Genomic DNA, 26921 nt, shown 5'->3' with positions numbered 1-26921 from the left:
TGGCATAATATCCAGTTAAAAGCATGCACAGAAAATTACTCTGAATAATAATTTTTTTTTCTAGAATTGGCAGCTTACTAAGGAAGAAATGAAAATATTTGTAAATCAAATAGCACTGAAAATGGTATCCAGTCAAAAGTCATATTTTTATTAATCTTTTTTGTTAAGTATATTGTGGTACCATTTTAAAACTAAGACATGAAAAGCTATCACAGTTCCAAGCAATACTTCTCCACTGCCTTAATCTTAACAACTAGTTTCTCATCAGTGTTATGCTTGTCAAAGCATGAAAAGCATAATATTTTTTTCCCTTTTTCACATTCGGTGGAGATATTTCAGTATAGAAATCTAGCATTATCTACTCCATTACTGATATCACTGAAGTAACTGTGTAGTCATCCTGTGATCCTATGCAAGAAAACACAGCAAGAACATTAGGTAGTCATTAAGGGAGCAACAGAAGCCACTTACATAAATTACGGTACAGTAATTCAAAAGAATATAAGGACAAGAGATGCTTGAAGCTTAAGCTTCTTTATTCTTTAAGCCTTGAAAGTATTACCTGCCCAAAACTTGGGAAAAAGACCACAAGGTACCTCCTTTTTAAGCTTAAGTGAACGAGTCAGTGTTTCTGTGTTTTCTAAAAAAAATTAATTTTTTTAAGCAGCTAAAATGGTATCTACTGTTTCTTACTACTTTATAGTGACTGGACTAAGTAACTCCTTTAATGTTAAAACAGGTAAACATTATCAACATGCTTTTTTGTTCATTTGGTTTTTTTAAGGCACAGAGGAAACTCAAAGTGAGAAGTATACAATCCTTTCTCCAACCAAAGGAAAGGAATTTCTTCTGAGAAAGTTTAGTTTAATGAAAATACTGTGTTTCCTTTCCTAAAACCTACCAACATGATAATTGACACGTTTTAATTTTTCTCCATCTATAAGAAGTTAAAGTCCACTGAAAGGAACAGGCAGCTCCAGAAAATTTACAGTGGGAATCAAGTCCTCATCCCAGAGCTAGATGCAAGAGTCCCATAGGTTCCACCAATATGGCTGCTTTCAGTTACTGTGGAAGACTCACACTCTGGACTTTTACAGCCTTGTCTTCAGTTCAGAATAGCGACAATCAAATTATTTGACATTATTGAAATTATTTCTCGGGCAATAAAATAAGTTAATTAGATGTTTCTCTCCATGTATCAGTGGATAGTCTTCTCCACTGTGATGTTTACAGCTGGCATTCTCAGCAGAGGACTGAAAAAAATGAACAACCTTTCTGTGCAAAGCTCAGGGTGTTCCCACAACATCAGCCTTTGTTTTCTGACTGTATAATGTGCAAATCTTTTTTTTTTTCATTTCTTGTGCATATTTGTTTGACTAAAAGACTAGTGGATTTCAGTCTCTAGCTCCAAAGTATGCACTTTTCACTGACAATAAAATTTTAAAAGCTTCAGTTTGCACCTGAGCATAATTGTAATAGCTTAGAAACTATAAAAGAGCATAGTCAAGAAAAATACCAGAAGTGCTTATGAAGCCTGGCTTATATTTTATCAGAACTTGACTAATTGTTTACTAAAGTTTTATTTTTACCAATCACTGATGTGTGATTTATCAGAATATATTTATGCTAAACATCAGCATTCTCTCTCCGTGCTCTGCAGTATTGACTATCTGAAATGGGACATTTATTAAGAAGTCATCAGAAAGGCTGATCCTGGGAGATACAGGAAGATGCAGTAGAAAGCAGGATAGATCAGACCTTTATTTTTGTTGTTGAGCCTGAAGATTTACTCTTGCTTTAAGACTCCAAAGAAGAGCAAAAGGAGTAGAAAAACCCCCAAAACTCTGATGTTATTTTCTTAATAATTATTTCAGGACACACTAATTAATCGTGTTCTGCCGAGAGAGAAGTAAAATTCCAAAATTCCAAAATCCTAAAATTAACTACAGGAATCAGAAGGCTGCATGCATTACAGAGGGCAAGCATTGACATTTATTTTGTATAATGGTGCATGTCTTGAGAATAATTGCCACTGGAATATTATCCCCACTCAACATGTCAAACATTAACACAAAATCAATATGGAGCCACATTCCCAACATTTTTCACGCACCTGTGTTATGCCCCCCTGAAGGGTTTTGCCACACTCAGCACTGGGCTCCCCTAAGACACTGGAAGAGGTTCACTGCAGTCCTCCTGCTCTGCACAACCTTGCTGCCCAGGGGGTCAACAATGGCTCAGCAAGACCCTGACATCTGTGGAGGGAAAGTGCAAGGTGAGACAAAGATGATTTGTGGTAACTTTGCTGCTCTGTCAGCAAGTCCTGAGAAATAGGAAGCATAAAGGTTGTTTTCCACAATATAGATGACATCCTTGTTTGAAATGATACAGTCGGAGTTGCTTTGTGACAAGCTCAGTCTTAAGACATGACAGAAATAAACCGTCAAGAACAGCCATCCTGCCAAATACACTCAGACTCACACAAAAGTTGGATTTGATAGATCCCAAATTTTATTTTTTCCCCAAAAACATAGTTCTCTTTTGAGCTTATTATAAATTAAGTTTCTCTTCATTTTAGAGCTAAACTAGGTCTTTAACAGGCTCTGCACTTCAGTTTATCTCATAACGAGACATCACAAAAAACCAGAGTTAATCAAAAGTATCAAAATTATGAGGGAAGAAAACCCCAGAAAACCACATCACACTACTGTTTTCTTCAAACAGGTTGTAGCAGATCTCCCTCCTTGTTTACACTCTCATGGTACACTGCTCAGGCAGCCTGTTTCTCAGCTAAACATCCCAAACTTGCCAGTCTCAGAGGAGCTTCATTTCCCCAGCCAATGTGCATCCCTGTGAGTCATTGGCACCTTTCAAACCCAGATTTGAGAAGATTCCTATATACTTTAAAAGGTACTTGAGTTATAAGGGCGTAGTTCTAACACAATTCTTTTGGATCAGGTATTTGTACATAAACCTGTATATAGTCAGTATATATATATATATATATATACACACATATATACATATATATATGTATGTATATAGTCAGAAAACTACAACAGTTGATCATCCTCAATTGAAATTACATCAGCTAAGGCCACTGTCTACTCCTTGTTGCTAATGTAACAAATCAGTTCTCCCAAATATGGTGATTCTAGTGCTCAGAAAGACATTTGAATTCCCATCCGGTTCTTGTTCCTGGATATTTTGCTTTATGGAATGGAGCTCAGCTATTCCTTTCCTTTTTCTCCCCTCAAGATTCCAAAGCTCAAGGAGAGCATTTTGCTGAGACCCATGGAAGAAAACCACTGTTAATTTCCATGACACAGATGGGAAAAAGATCATAACCACAGCTCCTCACCATCATTGTCTGGAAAAGATACTACACTCAGTTATCACTGTCCGGATATTAGACATTATCTAGTCAAATAAGATCAGGGAGGGGACTATTGAGAAAAGCAGTTCCTGCACACCTCGTTACTGAAGATGAGGAAGCAAACACGACCCCAATATCATAGGAAACACATGTGGCAATTTCTACTGCTTCTTCAAGAAATCCACATCACTTTATTGCTAAAACTCAAAGCCAAAAAAAGTTATTATCCTGGACCAACATATTTGTCTATTTTTTATAACAAGATTTTCAGAAGAAAAGGCATCTCTGTGGAGAGATTTGGTCTCATCTGTGAGTACATACTGGCAGCAGATCCTCTATGGGGTTGCCAAATGAACTCACAAACTTGTGAGAGCCCATGTAGCTTGTTGCCTTCGTTTCATAATACAACAGCTTTTACAATCAAGAACCCTACAGACGAACTAAGAAAGCCTAAGGCAAGTTTTGAACCTATTGATTTTGTGTTGTTGAGTCATAATACACGATGCAAAGTCATCTAAAACATGATACCATGCACCCACTTCCTTATCACATGAGATCTTTTCTGGTTTAACCAATGTTTGCGATGTTTCTGAAACCAGATTGCAACTTTTCCAAGATTTGAGAGTATCTTATGAATCAGTGCACAGACAAGTCTTTCCACCAACCACCGACATGCAGCTTTGCTCAGGATGGCTAGTAGAAGAGGGTGGGTGTAAGTTAGGGACCTACGACTAAACAGGAGTTTGGCCAAAACCCCTTGCCATTACAAAAAGAGCCACGATGTCTTTTGTAATCAAGAGGATCCTGGATTACAGGTGCTTATGATAACAACCTCCACAGAAAAAATCTCACCAGAGCCCATGTTATAAGCTTTATTATGGTGAAAGACCAAACAATCCCATCTTGGAATCAAACCCATAGTTGAAGACTATACAAACATATCAAAAATCAATGCTTGGATGCAATTCTCCTTCAAAGGTCAACTTGTGAATGTAGCCTGCTGAAACACAGGCTTCCACACAGTGCTTTTAAAAAAACATAGTCAGAAAATGGAATATCTCAAGCAAAAAGTACTCTATAATGAAAATAGGACATTTATATAGATACATGCAACGTTTAATTAAGAGAAAAAAATCACCACATCTTTATATCAGCCAAGGGTTTCAAAGTGATCAAAACTCCCCATCTAAACCTTATTTATCCTGAGCTAAGTTAGCTCTTTTTTACTCCTGAGTAAGAGGTATGGGAATTCCTCTGCAGTCTATCGAAAATATCATTTGTCTATGTACTGGTACCTGTGTGAGTAAAAGAAAGCTATTGAAACAATTCAGCTAGTGTTAACTGGCTACAACATAAAATTTTTTTGTCATGCATGAACAACAAATTATTCTTCTATCCCAATAAACAAGTAATACAAACTGTGGAAACAATTCCTCCAGTCTCATGGAATATGCATTAAAAGGTTCAACAAAAGTTATTATCTCAGATTGTACTTCTACTATTGCATTATTGATGAGCTACTTCTATTGGCATTTGTACTTCAGTTACCAGAAATTAAAGCAAATACTAAATGTCTAAATACAGCATGCCTAGAAAAAATACAAGTGTTCATAGGCTCCAGGATTCCCTGCAGTCCCAAAGGGATTTTCAGAACCTCACAGGTATCTTCAGGTCCTATAATTTGCATTCTGCTTCTCAGTTCAGCTTGCAGATGTTTAAAAATACATGCAACAAGACAATTCACTCTTGGCTACACATCTGAGAGGTTCAAACATCTGAATTATTCTGTCTGAGGTCAACTACAATTTATGTGCCAAATTAGGTTGAAATCGAGCTGGGAAGAGCTATGAAATACTAAGATCTCTGGTGCTTGGGAACTTGTGGCTATTTATGACCAATGCACATCCTCTCTGATCTTCTTCCAGGAAAAGGAGATATTTTCAGGAAACAAATATGAAATTTAAGCTTACAACTTATGAATCTGTAGGTTTCAATCATTTAAATTTTGCTGTGCAAACAGATATAAAATGTGGATTAAAATAGCAAAATTTTGTAAGTGTTCATTGCTTTTTGGAATTCTAGAAGACAAACAGATGCACATGGCATCATATGCATTTGCATGCCAACAAGATTTGCAATAAAGATAAAATCTATATCACTATACCCTTTAATATAATCAGAAAATATTTTCCAGGAGCTCAGGATCAAAGTATCTAAGAGATATATATCTAAGTGGTATAATTCCACCAAAATGTTCTTATACTGCATAGATACAGCATTAATTATATATATATATATATATATATATATATATATGTCTTAATATAATCCAGTTAGTTACCGAGAGAACTAATGTTCATCCCAAAATGTATGGATTACTTTTTGCACAATTCAAAATTGTGAACTAGTAACTCAAGTGACTCTTACTATCTCTAAGTGACTCTAAAATCATTTCCTACAAATTTCTGAATGATGGATGATATTTCCTATAACTATCTCCTGCAACATTTCAACACAATTAAGGTAGAGCTAAACAGAACTCAAGTGATTCTCCTCTTCAGGGATTCATGTTTAAGTTAATTCCCAACCCCCAGTCTAAAAGCAATCTTTGCTTTTTCTTCTCTTGGAACAGATAACACCAATATTTAAACTACTCTTGGGAAAGGACAACTTAAAACAGAATTATCCACAAAAATGCTAATGACATTAGCATTTTTTTCTTTACTACATATACTAAATTTCGAAGCCCGAGTAGGGATTTTAAGAATCTAAAGTAGTTATCAGCCTTTAGCACTGTTAATCTCTCTCCCACTCACCTCAGCCCATTTCCATCAGCCTCCCAGTCTTATCTCTACTTTTTCCAGGAACAGAGAATAGAAAAATGAAAGAACAGTGGGGAATGGGCCAAGATGCACTTGTAGATATTTCTTTTAGTAGTGAAGAACTCAATAGCACAATTCTCTACGTGCCAGCCACATTTTTCAGAAATAATCATACTACCATAAATTTGGAACAAAAGCCTCAAATATGCTTTAACAAACTGATTCCAAAAATTTTCAAGATTTCCACCTATCAAGAAGCTACAGGGAAAAAATAATTAGTGTAAGAAGTGATTTCTGGTATTTTTTGTTCCCTATTTATCTGAGATTAAACTTTAAAAAGATTTTATTCAACCAAAGTCCTCTATTTGCACCAATATACGAAATTGAAAACAGAAAAAAAAATCCTTTGCAGGGAGAGAAAGAGAGTCAGAATCTACCAAATCTATCTTGTCTGACACAAAATTATGTGTGTAAAAATCTAGCTTGTTTTAGCACAAAATTAAGTTGCTTATGGTAAAGTTTTAAGGAACACAAATGATCACAATAGAAATAGAGAACACTACAGCATGCAGTTTCTAGAAATATGAATGTGAAACCTCAGTTGGATCCATTCTGTAAGCTCAGAGTGCAATGATAACTACGTAATTCAATTCCTACACAAGACTAAGAGCTGCACAAAATGTAGAATACGCTATAAAAGACCCAGCTTCCCTGATCATTACAGGTTCCTAATGACCACCTGTGCATTGCCTCCTTACACAAATCAGAGCAAAGCCTGGATAATATAGTTTGAGAATTTATTTTCAGTGCAACCTTTAAAAAATGCAGAACTATACACTGAAATAAGCATCTCCTATTTCAGGAGGAAAACTAACCTTGCAGGCCCCTAACCTGCAAGAATAGTCATGCCAGTACCCTGAATGCTGTCCTTGACCATGGCTAAGAGCAGACAGTTAAGGAAGAGTATAACTCTACGACATATTCCTCCTACTTTCTGGTTAAATTGGAGATTTAAACTTAACTTGAATGAGCAGAGTACATCAGGACAGTTAGATTTTATAGTCACCATGACATTTACCCTCCATGAATCTCCCTAATTCCATTCTTAACTTATTTATATCTTTGTCCTCCTTAATTTTCTCTGGCACTGAGTTCCACAACCCAACCCAGCTTCACACTGCCAGGAAGGGTTTTAAAACTTGTTTTTCCTGGGCAGCATAAGAAACATTATCGAGTTTTCTGGTTGCTTCTCTGCACATGTCCCGCTGTAAGGAGAGCCAACTCTGAACTAATCATACCATAAGAGAGAGAGACTACTCTTCTTTTTCCCCCAAATTCTTATTTCAACCAGTTCACCCTGTTGGGAACACAGCAGAATGGAGGCTTATGGCTGCTGTAGCAATCAATCCTGACACGTTATTTTGCTCCACAAGTGTTTCTTGAGCTGACATCTATATCTAGTTGTCTGTATTTAAATTAGCCATAATATTTGTGAGCATTAAAATCACTATGCAGGAAAGCCCTCTGACCTGCTAGCTGATTCCCTTATCTTAACAAAGCTGCCCAAAACAGTCACTTTATATACAATCCCAAGAAAGCTGGAGGCTCATGGACCTGCTCAGAAGTGGTAAAAAAACTCCTCTGAGGCACAGTGCATTTACCCTGAGCCCTACCAAAAAGAATAAAATGGAGGGAAAGGAAACTGATGGGGGACGATAAAGCTCAAAAATAAGACACAATTTCTTTCAATTAGAGAGAATTGATGCTAACTGAACTTCTCTGACTGAATCAATGACCAAGGGAACACAATCGTCTGTATTTCACCAGATTCAGTAAATCACCTAGTGTAATATGGAAGATATGATAGTTATAATGTGATGACATTAAGAAGGGAAAAAAATAAGACTGAATAGTAGAAAACACCATCAGTTAGTGAGACTTGTTAAGCTAAGACGTGGTCCCCTCTGTTAATACAATTTAAACATTTCTGAGAATATTTAAAGCTAAAAGATAGAAAGAAAAACATTTGAGGAGATAATTTCACATGGAGAGGAAAAATAAAAATTAAACAGATTTCTAGCACATTGCTTTCCCCTTTTATTATCAGGAATTCTTTAATAAAAGCTGTACAAATTTGACCTCAGCCTGAAACAACCTCTACAGAGTTGCAAATGCTGACGGATGGCTATCATATACTCAACAGGCAGACAGCCCTGTGGAGAAGGGATAATTTGAGGGATGAATGGGATTAGTTGAAGTTACTTCAAAGCCCCTTTCTCTCTCTCTCCCTCCAAAGGCACTATCTCACATGAGTGCGACATTCCAGAAGAACAATGAAATTGGTAAAGCAACAGAAGGAAAACATATAAGGATGGATTAGAAAAACCCTAAGCCCTGAACAGAAGCAGAACCAAGGCTGTAAAATTTCTTCCTCTCTCTTCCAAAAGAAGAGAAAATGCTAATAGTTGCTCCCCACACCTTGAAAGTGCCCTGCAATAGCACTATCATAAGGTAACACTGTTCCATTTCTACAGATGTGTTAGGACCTATGGCATGAGTATCTAAGCAAATTATATCAAAACTGTTATCTTTTTTTTCCTTAGTGTTACTCATGCCAGATGGACTAGTCTAAATATTATTAAACATCATTAAATATATTACATTTAAGCTTAACTTCTGCCAGCATGGCTAGTTAACAAGAAGAAAAAATAATATTTCAATAAATTATGTTCACAGGCTGTGGTGACAGGTGCTACCCTAAGAACACCATTCTTACACACAGTCTCAATTATTTTCCACAAATGGATAGGTACACTTATCAATCCTTCTGGCAAGATTTCCACTGCTGTCAATGGTGGAAGATTTAAAAGGTAATCTAGGAAAGTCTATGATTTGCTATAAAAATTAGGAAGTGCTTAAGTGCCTAGATCACAGTCCAAGGGGAACTTCCACACTTACAAGATTAAATTTCATTAACTGTCCCTGGAAAGTGATCTGCTTTCTGTACTGCCACCAATATAACCCTACTTTTACCCTGGCATCTCTAAGAGATACTCAACAAGTCCTTGTCAGTACAGTGTCAACACACTTCTAGGAACAGAGTGATTACTTTACAGTAGTAAAAATCTACTGAAAATTGCTTTTACATATTATGGTATCTACACCATATCAACACAATACTTTTATGAGTATTCTAAACTTACACCTGCATATATGTACAAACAGCAAGCCATAGCAATTGATGTGTTTTGCAGGTTTTTTATTTGGTTGGTTGGTTTTTTCAGGTTTTTTTGTTGTAATTGTTGTTGGGTTTTTTTATGAGCTAATGATGTTTATAGTCTTAGAAGCTTTTCAACGGTGACAAATACAGTATTTCAAAAAGTGCATGTCAAATCTAGCATGCCTCTTGGAAGACAAATCAGCATGTGTTATATTTTCAAGTCTGCAAGCACAACTGTTAAGTACATTATGATCAACAGGAGGAATGCAGAGTATATCAAAAGGGAAAAATAAAAGTCATAGTGATGAATTTTCTGGAAAAAATCATAAGATGCTGATAATTGTTTATATTTAAATCACTATTAACTAAACTAAGCCTTAGTCACTTCTTATTCATCTCCCTACTCCTTTTCCTCTCTCTGCTCCCAAAATAAGACTGAGAAAAATTGAAATGTCTGTGTAATGAAAACTTACTCAACCTCCAACAATTTGCATTTAAAGGTGAGTTAAAATTTCATTGGTTTATCCTGTAGTGGTGCTTCAGTTTTAGTAACTTTTTGTAAAGGTTGAATTTTTGTATGGCTCTTTAGAATAAATGTTTACTAAACGCACAGTGTTTAGATGCCATCCTTGTGTATATGACCTTTTCCAGCAAAATAACTTTTCTCACTCAACTTAATCAGACACTTTTATCTCTACTCCCAGTTGTCCACACAAACAGATTTTTTTCTTTAAAATTCTAGAAGTGCCTCTCAACTGAGGTATAAAGTGCAGGAGTTTACTCTAACTGAACTTTACCTAGATGACCCAACAGAGCTCCCAGTTTCCACAAATTGCTGATTTCTGATCTTTGCCACCACTTCATTTCTCTGGAGTGTTTTCTCACCAGCATCATGCAATCACAGACATGCCCATCAGATACACAAGAGGCCTTGGGGAGCAAATCAGATTCTGGGTACAATGTGAAAAGTGGGAATATTCCTGCACACATGTGACAGGACTGAGAAGGCAGAGTCCCACTACCTCTGCCCTGGGCTTCCTAGGATGCCTAAGACATCATTCAGAGGGACAGGACAGGATGTTTCAGTCTGAGAAGAGGCATACAGATGTGCAAGGGTATCAACTGACTGGCTTTCTCATTCTGGTGTAGTGTCTGCATGGATGGGAACTGCCATATAATACTGAGTTGTGGAGCTCCCACCTCTCTTGACTGTCCTTTTCTTTTTTTTTTTTTTTTTTAATTTCTCAACAGACTTTTAGAAATGGATTAAGGAGTTGAGACTCAATCTGATCTAGTTCCTGTATTCTAAAGGTTCATACAAGCATCTAAGCGTCATATTAACATAACAGCAGCAACAATCAATCCAGCATTAGACCGAAAGCACTAAATTCAGCCATAACACCAGCTTTGGTCTATTGTATCGCTTTTCGATTTTATGTAAGAAATTCATACAATCATAATTTCCCACCTCTTAAACCTTTTGAGGAGAAAAAAAATAATCTAAGCAATTTAAGTGAAACAGAAGCTTGGTAAAGAATTCCCTTTTTCACTGATACATATTAACCTTCTTCTAAGATCCTTCTTGGAAAAAACTTCGTAAAATTTTTCTTGAAATGCTGTGGGTCTACATTACAAGTTGTCAGTGTAGGGACAATTCTGGGAAGGATGAAGAGAAACAAAACAGATTAAAAGGAATAACAGACCTAGATCTCATTTGCAATATGGGTACAACACAGCAAAGAGTATGTTTCATGCAGTAAAATACACATATATTCTGCCACAGTTAATATCTAGTGCAAGTTCATGGCTTAGAAAGTGCCTTTGTGCCATTCTTGAAGTCACTGCATTCAAAAGGATGAAAACAGGAGTGAAAGAACACCTTTAAAATGCATTTCACGTTTTCTTCTAGTCCAGAATTACAATTACTACACACTTTATAAGCCTGCAACCAGTTTTAGTAAACTGCTACTTACAGCTCTTGTATGACAGCCAGCAGATGAAAGTGGTGAGTGAGAGCTCTCATTCATTGCTGCTACAAAGCCACTGCCTTTCTGATTCCTTTCTTCAGAAACAAAGACTAAGTGGGGGGAAACAAGGTAAAGGGCTATTTTTAAGAATCCATATTTTTAAATCACTATCCAGAAGCTGGCTCAGTTGAGTTCTTACTATTTGTCTCTCATCTTCCGCTTCTGTCTCCATAGAAACCTTGCAGCAGCATCACTTGGCTCACTAACCTGAAGTCTTCAGATTTGGCTGGTGCCAAACCTGGCCGAGCAAGCTGGTGGAGGATAACGGCAGCACCACTTCAGTGCTGAGGTTCCCATTGCTGGCCTCCTGTTGTATGGAGATCACACGTATAAAACAGAGAAGCCACCTCTACAATGTTGCACAGACCGAGGGAGAAGGTTCATCTATAGCCCAGCTGCTTCCCTTTACCCCATCACCTTTGGACAGATGCATACATGGACTGGGAAGAAGGACACACCTTCATAAACTAAACCTCACAAAGGCTAGAAAACAAGTGATATGGAGGGACAGTCAGCTGACTGCTAAGCAGGGGACTACTCCAACTCTTTTTCCTATTTCCCTGCTTCTAGAAAAGTGTAGTGGATAGCATCAGGAAATGGATTTTTAAAAAGAAGGTCAGTCTGAACATTCCGAGGCACATTGTAACACCACCTGTGCTGTGGAAAAACACATTTGGAAAGTCTTTTGTCCATGGTATTTGTCTACTTCAATTAGTTTATCTAGGAACAAAACTGCTTTTTTTTCTAGTGTCAATCACTTCTTTTAGAGAGAGAGGGTACCGAAAAGTAATTTGTATTTATTGATTTATTGATTTATTTGAATGGTCTGCACATGAATAATGTGCTATTATTTTTTCCACCTGCTGCAACCCATTATCCCAACTGGAATATACCAAAAAAGTGACATTTTGAGCTATGAGTCACCAGATGACCAAAACTGGGTAATCCAATGCACGAGAAGTTACTACTGACTAAAGACTGCCCAAGGGGACTACTAAAACCCAAATATGGGGAATTGCTCTCATCAAAAGGAGAGGGCACGTTCAGGCAGACAGTCTCTCAGAATGGCTTCCCCTGCCAAGCCCAGCTAATCTCATTTCAGCTTGAGTAAATTGATCTTAAAATACATCTCCTCTTCTCTCAGGCACACACTAACAGGTAGAAGTGGGTTATGAAAACAAAAACACAATAAAGACTTCTAGAAACTTGCTAACAACAAGGGAGCCTAGGGAAACACTCAGAGCTGAGTAAGAGGTGGTAAAATGTATCCCGTGAAAATGCAGAGAAAGAAGAGGCTATCCTCACATGAAGAAATACTCACAAGAACTACTGCAATAATATATGAACACAATTCCTCCTCTTTGTAGCTATTAGGCCCTGCAGACTGTTTCTGTCCAAGAGATGTTTGCACAGTGCGTCAGATCTCCTAACAATCTAGAAGCAACAGAACTGATTTTTTGTTTTATTTTTCCAATGTATTAAAGCCTTAACCTCTATATGAAATATGCACTTGCTGAAAAAATCAAACCATGCATTACAGAACAGATTTGGAGCTTTGGTGGGTGTGGGTAGATCTAGAGGTTACACAGTTAACATGACTAATGTGAACATACATGAATATATTAGCACAATGAGTAAGTAATAGATACTCCTTACCTGTTTTTAATCAAATGCTAAAGCATACTGACAATCCAAATGTGTATCATGGTGCAAGAATGCATTTGCATAATTGGCTTTTATTATATCTAGAGTTGTGAAGAATTTCTAAATATAAAGAATGTATACTGACAAATCTTAGTTTTTAAGTCAATTTCATGGACATGAAAGGTGATGAACTAAAAGGAAAAATCTCGGTTTTGTGCAACAACAGTTTTGAACCAATGTGCTGCACACAGATAGCAGTAATCACAAGTTACTTGTCTTGAAGATCGTTATTTCTGCAATATCAGTACACATATACTTACAGTGGCAAAATTCTGTGTACAAACCACTTAATAGTTCCTTCTTCCAGAAAGCAATTTTCTAAAACCATGCATTGCAATCTACTAACAAATAATTTGTTTTCCAATAAAACTTTTCATGGAGGAATAATACTCATTATTATGGATTTGTTTTAATGTCTGTTGCATTTCACTGAATGTTGTGTGACTTTGGCTTCTCATCATAGAAAGAAGAGCAGTCCTATCAAATCAGTGTTCCTGGTGTGGGACAGTACCATTGCCATCTGTGTCAATGCAACAACCGTACCGAGATGTGCCAAGTGCATATTTTTATTTGACAGAGAATCTTACAGTGCCCCAATCACACACACTCTCTTTCAGTTTGCCATACTTCATCAGTGACATAAACCAAATGTTAAACAGCAAAATTAAGGCTGGTCCAGTTTCCAACAATAAGATAATTTTTCAAATCCAAAGCTTCCAGCTGATGGCCAAGTGAAAGTCTTGGAGGCCTTTGTTCTCCATTCTTAGATGCAAAGGTCCTGTCACAATAATAGGAGGTCAGATTTTTAAGAAGGTAAGAAGATATTTAACAGTAATGAAAACAAGCTAGACAAGCTATTTGTAGAGATCATGTTGCTGCCTATATGGTATAGTTGCTGTAGCAAAATTGAAAAATTTAATGCTGAAAGCTAAGAATAACACTACAAAAATTAATTTCTTCATTCAAGTCAATGCCGTCAGCCATGAGTGCACTGCCACCATTTTCTGATGCCACAGGCCCAGAGGAAGATGACAGCTGTTATTGAAGATAAAGATGATTTTGCACAAGTGCTTGAGGAATTACTAGCAAGAAATGAAAGAGCAAACTTCTCCTACCTCTTTAAAGCAGAGGACTGGAACCCATGTAATTAATAACAGCGGACTGAACAAAAGCAGGAGAAGCTAAAGGAAATACCTTGATGGGCTAGCGAAAAACCCACAGAGGTAACAGACTCCTCTGGAAAATGTAACCTAGCAATTTTAGTGATGCACTTGTGATTTAATCACAGGATTGCACATTTACAGCATTGTAACTAGAACTGAAACTAGAATTCAAGGGGGTCTTCATTCCCATTCAGGTTTAAGAGTATAAAATCTTTGCCTAACAGACTGACCAACAGACTAATCCAAAGGTTTTTTTGCAAGAAATGATGCTAACAGTGTGGAGCAAGAAACACCATATCAGATCCCTTTCAAGATGCCAAGTGCAGAGAAGAAAAGCATCCTAATCACAACATTATTTGACACTCAAAATTACTAAGGCAGGTGGTTTTTGCTTCAGAAGGTGCAGGAGCAAGAGGGACAGGGTCATGTGCCAGAGCTGCTTGTCCACAAACACTGCTTTAGCTCCTGCTGGAGCCCCAGGACAGACCCAAAGGGCTGACATGTCCCCTCCAGCTTCGTGCTGCATCACAGCTGCCTCTCCAGTGTGGACACCAGAGTGTGAGCAGCCATGCAGTCAGCTGGATCAGGTGACTGATCTGTCCGAAAACTAACCCTACCAGGGAAAAAAAAGAAAGATCATTTTTCAGTTGATCAGCAAAGCTTTATAAATCCTTTCTACAACAAAGAGGAGGCAGGACCGGTATTTTCTCTGGAATTGCTAGCCCAGGTCAGCAAAGCCGCTGCAATCAAAGGCTCCTGCTCACTCCTTCATGGGCAGAATCACCACACTACCAAGCAGGTGACCGTTCGTCAGGTGATTCCCATCAGAGGTATATAGTTTAGTGGAGAACAGCTTAGCCCTCAGTTTGAGCAAACTCAAATTACTGACCAACTGGCCCAAAAGATCTCCAGAAAAAGGTAACTACTTCTTCCTTGCATTATTCAGAGAACGAGATGTTACCCTGTATTTGGAGCCTGAAAATATTTGATATAATTGGTCAATAGTATCATCAAGATGATTGAGGATGATGAAATTGATAGAGAGAGACAAAGAGAACTGCTCTTGCTCACCCAGGCTCTGGTAGAATCTATTGATTTACAGCAAACAAAACAACGCAGTAAACAATATTTAGACAACCTCACAGTTTTATTCTTGTTGCTGTTTCATTTCAAAAAAATGAATGCTATTTAAAGCTCATGAACTTTACATTGACCACACACACACTCTTTATAAATAAACACACAGAAATCAATATTAAAGGTTATGATAGCGGGTACAAAATTATCAAACAAACAATAGGAGGAGAGGTACTTAAGGCTGGTGCTCAATTCAGAACTGTAAGTCATGATACCATGATTAATTACACAACCATCTTTTTTCTCTTTTTGATAGGACCCCTATCTCATTAAGTGTACAGGAAGACTGAGTAATGGATTATTTAATCCAAATTACTCTGTTCTCAAGCATCTTTGGTCTGCAGAGCGATACAGACAATAGCCAAGATGGGAAAGATGTTCAGTGGGGAGGAGGAACGGCACACTGATGATACCTGGGTCAGTCATCAGATGTTCAAAGGGTTTGTGCTATTACTGCTCATCATCACATTTAAAAGTCCTCCTCTGCAATCAAAATTACATGAGCCACCCAGACACTGCTTCCATCCTCTACAAGTCTTTAGTCAATAAGATATCTCAAGAGAGAGACAAGAACGTAATGTCCTGTGGAGAGTCAGATACTGAGGTGTGGCAAATTACGCCAGGAAATTAAGAATACATTAGTAGCCTTAGATCAATTAGGTAAATACAAATGCATGTGTGACAACAGACATTAACAGTGATAGAGACAAATACATGTTTCCTTGTGTAAGAGCAAGAGGGTTTCCCCCAGTGTGTGCTCAGGTGGGTGACTCAGTTGTCCCAAGTGAAGGGAATAGAAACCAAGGGCTTTTACACCAATAAACCACTGATACTGGGCTCATCACTTGTGGCCAGGGGCAATAGCAGGCTGGGTAAGCCAGACCTGATCCAGAAGCTACCTCATTTGGTGTCCCCAACATGTGAACTGTGCCAAAGCTGCCAGAAAATTCAAAGGAACCCTCCACCCCATATTTAGTTGTAATTCCTCTGCACTGTTTTACTAGTATATGACCTACTGTCACCCAGTATGGTGTAAAAAACACCTTAGTCAAAACTAAGTGCACCTTCAAGAAATTTATACGGCTTTGGCTTCATCCAAAATGCAAAAAATCATGGAAATCAATTTTACATGTCACAGCTTGTTCACTCCGGGTACATGTGAGAGAATATGCAAACATCTCATGGAAAACATGAGGGAGAGAAAGAAACCCAGCAAGATTTATGCACTTATTTATACACAACATTATGATATATTCTTCTGCCTCTCTTTCAAAACAGACTATTAGTTAATGGAGTTCACAGTCAATATATCCAAATTATGCACCTGTTTTTGGCAAGATTACATGCAAAATCACGCATTTTAGAGAGCAAAAATACAGGTTTTTCCACTATTGTACCTTTATTTCAAAACCTGGACTATAAATTAGCCAATAAGGTGGCTGTTGACAAGAAAGAATAATGACTTTATTCACAGATGACCACTGATTAAAATAAGCTTATAAATTTTCCTGTTTTCTTGCAACAATTTGCTGGATCTTATTTATATTTTTTCATAAATGGAAAGTCTGCTACAAAAACTAAAACTGTACTACCAGTAAAGGAAACTTGTTTCATAAGCTGAAGGAACTCCCCAAAAAAGTAATGATTTTTTTTTCTCTCACTTTTGTACTACACCAGGGTGGTGGTGAGATTTTTGCCAGTTAATGTACACCATTGTATTATGCACTACTGAAATAAAAGATAGAATGTCTGCATTCTCTTCCTTTAAGAAGAATTTTGTAGCTCTGAAGAGAGTATTTCATATTATACTTGCATTTTAGAAGACCAAACAGTAATAAGAACAGGAATAAGGATGTACTGTGTGTCCTGATCCTACAAACCCTTACTCCAAAAGCAATTTCTGCCTATGTATGATGAAATCAGTTAACTTAAATACAAATGTGCAAAAGACAAAAGATATAAACCTTTCAACAAAGCTTAACTGCTGTGCTATCAAATGAAAAATTTTCGTAAGATTAACGAACTAGCTCTTTTTCCTTACATTTGTAGAAACAAACAGTAAACATGAAATACATCATGGTCACAAAAAATTATTTCTGATTAGTATTTTTAAATGTTTTTCTAAGATATTTCTCATTCAAAAGCATTTAAAAAAACATGGTCTTTTTGTTTGGTAGTGCTTACATTAAATCCCATAAATCTACTTCCAAGTGTGCAGGACTGATTTAGGAGATTCTTATTGTATAAAGCAGACAGTAGCTGAACAGTGGACTATTACAAAGCATGCTTACAAAAAGAAAATCCAGGTTAGTTCTGTAACTAGCATCTCAGACCATTTTTAGCAATAGCTGCTAATAACTGTTACTCTTAAAAGCCCTGAAGCAGTAGCACTATTGTGAACTAACCCCAAGGAACTGCCTCTGCAAATTCTGCTATCAATCTGATGCTGAAAAGAAGCTCAGTAGTTCCAGAAACCTTCGTAAATTCCCTTTCTTTGAGAATTGATTCCAGGAGCAGATATCACGTACTCAGTATACTGGGAAAATCTGTTGCCCCTGTAGATTCAAATTTTAAAAATTCACCTCAGGAAGACTAAAAATTGGCTCAATTAAAATACCAACACTTGACATAACCTGGTATTAAAAATAATCTAAGAAAAGAAATTGGGCTTCAGAAAACGCTACTTTTACTTCTAGTACACTAGTTTAAAAATGCATACAATTGAAGAATTATTTTTTTCTCCACATGTGCTAAGCTATACTGAACTCTATTATATCAAGCCATTCCTTATATTTTAAAAAGCAGAAGTTTTGGGTTTTTTAAGCAATACATTTATATATTGTCAAGTACTGAGACCAACAATTGTTCTGATTTTTCACTCTATGGACTAGTAAAGGTAGAGTAGCAAATTTTGCAGGAGCTGCATTAACATCCAGCTCCACATAGTTTTATTTATTTATTATTACTCTATCTAAAAAAATCCCAAACCCCACAAATTAAAAAAAAAAACAAACAAACTAGCATAATATTTTGCTTCTGTTACATATTCTGTATCACGTTTGCCCATTGTATATACAACCTGAATGACTACCAGCAATTTCAATGCAACAAAATTATTACTACTCATATATAAAACTCACTCTATATTCTCAATTACCACTTAGGACAGCTCCTACTGAAAGAATTTCTAATATAGATGAAAGATTAAGAACCACACAAGTAGTACATGTCTGGAAGTAGCATATATCTGGTATTACTTTAATACAAGGAATTTGCCTACGAAACTTGAAATTTCCTACAGCCAAGACACAGTTTATTTGAATGCAAATACTTTTAGAGTTAGCAATAAGAAAGTGGCAGGCAAACAGCATAAGAAATCGTACTCCTGACTTTTTAATATCCTTTCAGAATAAATAAATTCATAATTGATCAATTATATATTCAAGCAGGGAAACACAATGCTAGCATTTCATTGTCCATTGACACACAGTCTCATCACCAGAGAGCACAAATGAAATGCTAATGGCAGAGAAGATGAATGCCAATTTCCTTCACTTTGCTCCAAGTTTCAGTGGCTCTCTACAATAAAAGATAGCTGTTTGTGGAGACTGGCTTGTTCCATACCATTAACTCAGAACAAAACATATTTTTAGTGGGACAGCAGTGTTTACTTGTAAGAACTGATGAATTGTACACCACCATTTATCACTTGTAGACAAAGACATTCAGGCACAATTTTGGACATAAATCAAGGTACATGCTCCTAAATAAAAAAGGGATTGCTTAAGTCCCTAAAACTGCATAGATTGAGGTCAGATTGGCCATAGCAACCAAGAATGGTACTTAGGCCTTCAGTAAGACTTAGCAACCAATAAATGAGCTCAGATGTCTTTTCATCTCCACTGGTGTGAAAGCCAAAATTAAAAAGATTAGATCACGCTGCACCCATCACAATAGACTTCACAGTGAAAAAGTCATTTCTAGCCTTTGATTCACATCCAATAAATAACATTCATCCCTTCCATAATGAACAACTTTCAAAGTAAATTGAATCTCCATAGTGCTGCTTTCCCTTGCTGCACCGTATTTACATAACAATATATCACAGGAAGCTCAGAGTGGGTCTTGCAAATGGAAGACGTGTCTTTAGCGCTGATTACACTATACTCAGCTTTAAAATGCTTACCATTTAAACGTAATGCATTGTAGATTATAATAAATAATAAACAACACCTTAAATCTTGTGATATGAAACTTTGTCATTATTTCAATATGGAAATTTCCTCATAAATAACTCCCTCCCCCTTTCCTTTCCAGTCCTTCTATTTGAGGATATTCAGCAAATTCTACTTTCCAGGAGCACTGATGACACTATCTGTACGGCATTTCTAGGAAAAGGGATAGTACATTATTTCATTTTTACTGCCTCTTTTCACACTGTTCTTCTTCTCTTTTATATATCTTTTCAAGTACTCCAACAATTCTTTTTAATGTTCCAAACACATCAGTAACCTATTACTCCAATCTCACACAAAGCACTAAGTATTGTTCGTTTTCCTCTCCCTAGAGCAGTAGTTATTTGTAAATAGGTGAAGCTGATCACAGCTGCAGGAATATAACACAGATCTAACATAAGAAATCAGAAAGCACAACCAGCAAATTTTCAGTGTATGTCATGTATTTCCCACACTCAGTTTGTCATTATTAAAAATGGATTGTCCTTCCTTTCTTACTGCAGGTTGCATAAACTGATGTTTAAAGGAAAATGTTTGAAAGAAATATATCGAAACAAAAATTCTACCCTAATTAAAAACATGCAGAAATAATTTCAGCCCTCTGCAGCAACAACTCATGTAGATTATACTATGTGAACTCAGCAGGGAACCTCATTAATTTTTAAAACTCTCTGACCCCAGTGCAGTTAAGGGTGTAAAAATAATTACAAATTAGGGTTGAGGGAGCACTGTTTTAATATTGCATGTGTGCTATCAGCTACACAACATTTTATCGGATATGGATATTTATGATAGCTAAGCATAATTTTAACATAGCCAAAATGAAGCTTCATGGTTAATTTTAAAAAGGCAAATATTAGAGATCTTATATTTTCAAGAACGTAACTATATTAGCCCCGACTTCCACAAAAAAAGCCTGCCTGCTTTCTGCAAACATTCTCATAACACAAAGCACGGCAATTACAGGTTAAACGCTAGTAACACCCTGGATACGGCAGTAAACTAGAATATTTCTATAACAAGGCACATGTGCAATCTAACAAATTCTAACTTATTTAGAAGGCTATAAAATAGTTGGCGGAGGGTATAAATATTCTCTCTTACCTAAAACTTGTCAGAAGAAAGATCCTTCTCCATTGTTGTCACCTCCACTGCCCCCTCTTGCCACCATGGAGATTGGTTCTGCTATGTTTATTGCTCTGTGCCTCAGTTACAGCCGTGACACTAATCTGCCTGCACAGACCAGCGAAGGGGTCTGTGTGAGTGTGCGAGTGTGTGTGTATGTGAGAAAAGAGAGCCTGCTGACTTCACAACTGGGATCCTAAACCTCAGGCCAAGTCAAGGCTGAATGAAAATGATCAAAGCTCTGTCCCTCATCAACAGAGTAGACAAGATTTCTCTACCCCCTCCCAATGAGAAGTAGGGCTGTCATTAGGGATTCCCACTAAAAAGCCTCTAACAGAGGCAGACCTTCTCCAGACTGCTAGTGCCTGCCCAGCAGCCCGTGCAGAATACAGGTAGCTATTGTTCCTGAGACAGATATGTAGCCAGCCACTCAGACTCTGACAGATCTCAACAAACCAGTGAGCCTGCCTTCAATTTAACTCTTTATTTACTAGCGCTTCACTTTTTACAAAGATCTCCTTTTGCCCTGGAGAGGGAGGGAAAGGGAAGGGAAAAAAAAAATCAGTAAATTGTTCTGGTTTTATTAAGAAAAATGTTTCACGTACATAGGCAGTAATCCTATGCAAATTTAGGAGTATTGACTTTCATTTTGAAATCTTGTCTAGTCTGGTGTTGGACAACACAGCAATAGCACACTTCAGCAGTAAAACAGGATTTTAATCCTGAAAGGGAAATAATTCCTGCTCTGCCTTCCTCTGAATTCTCATAATTCATAGGGAAATAAAACAGTTTGAATAGATAACATGTATCTTTGCTCAAATATTCTAGGTATTAAGACACAGAGAAGTTTAGTGCAAAGGCTTCAGCAGTTTTTCCACCAGACATCAGTTTTAAGCATTGACGGAAAACGAAGGCAGCATCTCCAGCAGAAAACTGTGCTAGAGCAACTACATATTTGGCTGGTTAGTTGGCATAAGAAGGAGAGATACTCATTTCAGTCTTATAGCAGTTTTATATTTTGATACAAAGATTTTACTTGCACAAAAAGTTGTGGGTTTTTCTTAATTTTATATGACACAGAGCTTAAGTATTTATTTGCAAAGACAGAGTCAATGAAGCTGTTAGACAAAATATCCTGACATTTACACTCTGTGCTTGACTTTTAGGAAGTCTAGCATTATTATATGAAAAGCTAATGACTCTGCATTCTGTATAACTATTATATAAGTTCAGCTCAGGTGTAGACTTCAGCTTTAAAACACTTTTTTCCCTTCTTCTTTCCCTTCTTCTGTCTAAGTCAGTCTTGACTTCATTTCAAGCAGGCTGCAGTAGGATATGTATATGCATGGGTATACTTGCCTTAAGGTGTGTGGGTTGTATTGTTTTAAGGTAATTTTAAGGCGTAAATGTTGAAGATTACCAGCAAAATTTTCACATGGCAATAAAATCAGATTTATAAAAAGCACAGTTAAAAAAAAAAGAATTGAGACTGCTAACACAAGTGCAAACTACAGACATGATGTCAAAACCAGTATTTTAATGTGGCAGACCCTATCAACTCAGAGAAGCCTCCTCACGCATTACAAATAAACAATCATTTTATCAGCAACTTTCAACTGATACGCTAAAGAAACTACATGTGATTTAATTTGAAAGTTGACAACTGTCACTTTAGAGCATTTCAAAGCAATCTTTTCTGTATGTATGGGAATGTAAGTACATTCCTACAAAAGTGCCAGGCATCCAGTGCCTTTCAAAATTCTTCCAGTGCAGCGAGGAAACAAGCAGACAAACAGGAAAGCAAATCAGTGCTACTCAGTGTAACACACCCTGTGTGGCAGAATACCTCTAGACTACCAAAGGCATTTTAAAGAACCAGGACTTTACATTCAGAAACTTCATTGCTGTTTAATTCCAAAGTATCTCTTTCATATCAACTGTAATATCAGTCTTTAACGTTTGACTCATCAGTTTATGTAAATGCCTGGCGTTAGGTAGGGGAAAAAAGCTTTCAATTATAAGTATGTTTACAAATTAACAGTGTTCTTAGATAAAAAGATTAATTTATTATAATTCTGAAGCACTGTGCACCAGTTTCCCTTCTATTTGAGCAAATTGGTAACAAAGTATTGCCAGTGAATGGAATTAAAGATTGATGGGAAAATATATGCCAGGAAGGTCCTCTGCTGCTAGTGTACAGCACGAAAAAGCTGTGCCAGCCCTTGCAGGTGAGAATGTGGTCATGAAGCTGTAATAACAAAAGACTTTGGAGTACACATTACTGCTTGAGAACGTCTACCCTACCAGCATGCACATACTGCTGAAAAATGGAGAGTACCAATAACTCTCCCATGGAAAGCCTGGTCTGAAGCCCCACCAAGGTCCATGTGACAAGCTCGTGGTCATATTTGATTTAAATCTCTGGTTAGGCCTTGCTAAGTGTAATAACCTTGGGATATTTCTCCTTGAATCAAGGATCCCACGTGTCTTCCAGTGCCATGTTATCCTGGTACGTCCTCATCTGCTGCGAGCTTGGTATCTATATGAATTTGCACACCATTCAAAAATGACACAGCATTAGTAAATACCACTTTATGGGAGGATGAGAAGGAAAACTTTCTGAAAGGAGCCCATGTCAGAGCTGGGCACTTCTTGGGAAGTTTGAGAAGTTGGCACTTGCTATGAAGGCGTGACCTGCTCCTCCTCCTCAGAAACCCTCTCTGCTTTTATTGAAGCAACCCCCAGGCTGCATCCATGAGGGAAACAACTTTTTTCAGGTTTTGAGGCAAGACTGGAGAGAAGTATTCTGCCCAATGGCTTTCACAATCTCTGGAGGTCACCTTTGAGTGGGACAATGGCCACTCTTTCCAGCCAAGTCACTAGTAACAGATGTCTTGCTATAAAGTACATATTTATGGGATTTATGTAAAGGGTGATGTTTGTTTACACTGACTGGCACTAATTGCCACTATTTTTTTCTCTCTTTTTTTTTTTTTTAAACAACAAAGCCCACACAAGCACAAAGGAGAATGGAAAAGCAGGCTCCTTAAGGGGGAGGAAAAGCAAGGCATTTTTCCTTTTTTTTTTTTTTATTGTACTGCTCATCTATTAGAAGCAGGCATTATGGGCACAACATTGGACAAGTAATCTCATGTACCATAGGATATTTGAACAGTTTAATGGATTTCCCAAAAGGAGAGCAAAAAGAAAGCCAGGTATGTCTTGTATAACAATCCTGCGTCTGAGAAATTTGCTTGAGAACAGACTGCTGGAGTCACTTCTTTCAGCTAACCCACACAGCCCCACTTTGTGAACAAAGCCGCATACCAGTATCACATATCCATTTTCCTTTGGAGATTCCATTTTAATGGTTCTGTAGTAAATACCTTTGTATTTAGAAATTATTCTAACTGTCTAATAGAGGTGAAATGCACATAATGTATTCAAATATGCAACCTCAATTAACCTTTTGCCTCAGTTTGTGGACAAACCTATCTATAAAAAGTGAGCTCCCCCAAGATCAAAAGTCAGTTTTACAACTTCACATTGTTTATGGCTAGTTCCCTATATAAAAGAATATAACATGAGGTGATCTTCATGAGCTGCAATTCAAATTTAACTCATTGTTATTCTTGATCTTCTTTTTCTTAATATAAAAGCTACTGTAAAACATCATATGAGAAAGCACTGATTTTTTAACTTTTTTTTAACCATGATAGTTTATTTAAAATGTGGTAACTAGATTTCATTTATCTCAGAAAATACTGGAAAATGTAAGAGAGAAAACATAAAGATATAAAAATATTTAGACTGGAGACAGTGCCTGTTTTGCTTTGGATGTGGGCAAGTACAGCACACAGTTCAGAAAAGAACTTACAATTAACATATGTTCAACTATATTTGTACACTGCAATATAAAACAACCTGGAATTACAGTTGATTAAGTATCCTTAGTCTTCCCCAAAATTTTGTATGTATATTATTAAAATGCTGTGCTAAAGAGTACAACTTTTTTTCCTCTCAGCTCTTTCACAGAAACATAATTAGGGTATTGCATTCTCCCCAAGATGCTTTGTGAAAGCAAATGTCAGGGATTACGACTCAGCAAGATGATTACAAACATTCTGCATAAAAGCATAGGAAACCAACATCAGAGGTACATTTCACCAGTTCACGTTCCTCCTACAGATTACACTTTTGATATGTGTTCTGTTGGGAAAAATGAGTAGATGGCAGTATCTTTTTTTTCCTCCCCGATTACTGTAGAGCTAATATCAACAGACCAAAACACTGTTCAAACAAATGCTTTTCTTTTCGTAAAGTTCCAGATTCTGAGTCCCAAATACATACTTTATAAAACCTCACTCCATTCAACATTGAGCCCAAACGCTTGCCTAGCTAACTACATGAATTGCAGCAACAGGACATATAGGCACATTGTAGAGTGAATTAAACCATCTCTTTTGAAAAAGTTTACTTTTTAGACCAATCTTGTACCCAGTTCCATATTAAGATGAGAGATAAACAGAATAAATAGAACAAGATATTTTCTTTATAAAAAAAGAAACAAAAAACCCACAAAACATATCCCAAACCCACAAAACAACACCAGCACCACCCCAAATGTGATGAGCATGAACAGAATTTTTCCCCTTGCTTCCTTAAGAACACTGATTTAAATAACCAGATTACATTACAGATATTCCAGTTTGACAAATCACTTCGTAGCAGGAATTAATATTTATCAATTGTTTTAATCATCTTTGATGGATTTGGACCTACCCTTTTAAGTACCGATCCATGGGAATTGCTGTTTTTGAAGGTCCACTTTTTGAAGTAAAGTAGCTTGATGGAGAAAAACAATTCAGGACTGCCCCTGTAGCTTCAACCTGCTGTGGATAGTTTTCTTCCTTGGAATCTTTTGATAAAAGTCAGAACACAACCTGATTTATTAATGTAGCAAAGTCATTACAATTCAGAGCTAAAAACGTTATTGGACTTCCCTCCAGCTAGTGCTGCTTAAGGAAGCCTTAAAAAGCAATTTAATTACATTCCACAAAGTCAAATTTCCCCCCCCAGATAATTGGTTTTCATTGTACGCATAAAAAGATGCAATGAAGCCAATAAGTCAAAATACATCTTTTTTTAGATTTATATTTATTACTGAAAGACTGACCTGCTTTAGACAGAATTGTATTGTCTGTGTTTTTCTACTGTTAACCTGAAATCTTTCTGTTCATAGTATAAGCACACACTATAGTAGCATTCACCAATGTACTATGACATCAGAATATAATCAAGAATTCTTCTGGCTTCTTACATTTATAGACAAATAACTTTATACTGTCATCTGTCATAGATTAAATTTTCATATATAAACTTACTGAACAAGAGTTAAAATATTCACACTGTTTAGAGAGCTTGAAACAGTTGGAAAGTACTTGCCTGGCTTCAGTCATTATCAGTATATTTTAAAACTACCATACTAAAACAAATACTAAAACCTGTTATTGTGTGTATATCTATAAAATACAACAATATATATTACCAATGGGTATATTTATATTCCAAGAGCCTGGGAACAACAGTGCTCTTTAGAACATCTTGAAACATCAAACTTGTAAAGCTTGCACACTAATTACAGCACAACAACAAAAAAAAGAAATCCAAAAGCTATCAAAGTTGTAAATGCAAAAATAGGCATGAAATTTTTCCATAATTAAAAAACTTCACAAAAAACTCACAATCAAGCCCTAATACTGTTTACAGCAGATACATATGACTAAAAGAAAAATCTTCCATCTAAAGAAAACAAATGGAATAAAAATACTTACCAGATATCTTATCTTGCTTTGAATTCATGTATCTTTTTTCTTTTTTCTTTTTTTTTTCTTAGTAAAAACAAGGAGATTCAAATTTAAAAGCTGTATTAGTTACTGTCCTCCTGCTCCTGCAGCTCTTCAGTTTTAGGTACAGAGGAGCTTGGCTGGTATTGTTTTGAGATAAAGAGAATGGCCTGTGTGAGCCAAGATATTCTGCACTGTCTGATGATCTCTGCAGTGCTCTTAAACTCCTCCACCGAGACAGGTATTTTTTTGCTGTCTGTTGTCCA

At 36.8% G+C, this 26921-nt stretch overlaps 1 long non-coding RNA gene across 1 annotated transcript; it reads right to left on the bottom strand.

Moving 5' to 3' along the window:
* Positions 1-388: 388 nt before the first annotated feature.
* Positions 389-26921, bottom strand: LOC108492224. Its single transcript, XR_001873044.1, has 4 exons — positions 26644-26921; positions 25592-25727; positions 2114-2255; positions 389-408 (listed from the first exon to the last, which is right to left on the bottom strand). It is a non-coding gene; the product is annotated as an uncharacterized LOC108492224 (long non-coding RNA).

Source organism: Lepidothrix coronata, unplaced genomic scaffold (genome assembly GCF_001604755.1).
Source record: "Lepidothrix coronata isolate B3197 unplaced genomic scaffold, Lepidothrix_coronata-1.0 Scaffold9, whole genome shotgun sequence".
Lineage (NCBI taxonomy): Eukaryota > Metazoa > Chordata > Aves > Passeriformes > Pipridae > Lepidothrix > Lepidothrix coronata.
This window is presented reverse-complemented; position numbering and strand designations above follow the sequence as displayed.